Source organism: Bison bison, unplaced genomic scaffold (assembly GCF_000754665.1).
Source record: "Bison bison bison isolate TAMUID 2011002044 unplaced genomic scaffold, Bison_UMD1.0 scf7180017864192, whole genome shotgun sequence".
NCBI lineage: Eukaryota > Metazoa > Chordata > Mammalia > Artiodactyla > Bovidae > Bison > Bison bison.
The window spans coordinates 3,481,795-3,482,198 of NW_011494764.1; positions in this window are offsets into that span (position 1 = coordinate 3,481,795).

Genomic DNA, 404 nt, shown 5'->3' on the forward strand with positions numbered 1-404 from the left:
AAATCCTAAAAGATGATGCTGTGAAAGTGCTGCACTCAATATGCCAGCACATTTGGAAAACTCAGCAATGGACACAGAACTGGAAAAGGTCAGTTTTCATTCCAATCCCAAAGAAAGGTAATGCCAAAGAAAGCTCAAACTACCGCACAATGGCACTCATCTCACACGCTAGTAAAATAATGCTCAAAATTCTCCAAGCCAGGCTTCAGCAATACGTGAACCATGAACTTCCAGATGTTCAAGCTGGTTTTAGAAAAGGCAGAGGAACCAGAGATAAAATTGCCAACATCCGCTGGATCATCGAAAAAGCAAGAGAGTTCCAGAAAAACATCTCTTTCTGCTTTATTGACTATGCCAAAGCCTTTGACTGTGTAGATCACAATAAACTGGAAAATTCTGAAAGA